Raw genomic sequence first — 488 nt, forward strand, 5'->3', positions numbered from 1 at the left:
GGAGGCATCCCTTTGAGACCTGAGGGAGCAGAAGGCCAGGAGGGAGACACAGTGGGGAACAGAGAATGCGAAGCCACCTGGCTGGAGAGTGAGTGTGTGTGTGGGGGTGGGAGGGGCCAGGGGCCAGGTGGCATCATGGGGCCAGTGAGCGGCTAGAGGGACACAGGCAGACATGCTGGGCCTCTGGGAGCCTCGAGCAGAGGAAGGAGCGAGGGCGGAGCAGGGCGCAGTGGCCCGCGGGGGAGGCTCAGTGCCGGCCACTGCCCTCCGTCTGGCTGCCACCCACTGGTTCCCCCGTGTGGGCAGCCGTCCAAGGACCACCGTGTGGCAGACGGCACTCAGTGGGCGCTCTCTGAGCCTCAGTGACCCAAACTCATCCGTGACCCAAACGCAGAGGCTCCTACTTTGCAGAGTCGCAGCGAAGACTGAATGACACCCTATCCTGCGTGCGTGCGTGCGTGTGTGTGTGCGTGCGTGCGCGTGCGCGT

Source organism: Pteropus medius, unplaced genomic scaffold (genome assembly GCF_902729225.1).
Source record: "Pteropus medius unplaced genomic scaffold, Ma_sr-lr_union100, whole genome shotgun sequence".
Taxonomy (NCBI): domain Eukaryota; kingdom Metazoa; phylum Chordata; class Mammalia; order Chiroptera; family Pteropodidae; genus Pteropus; species Pteropus medius.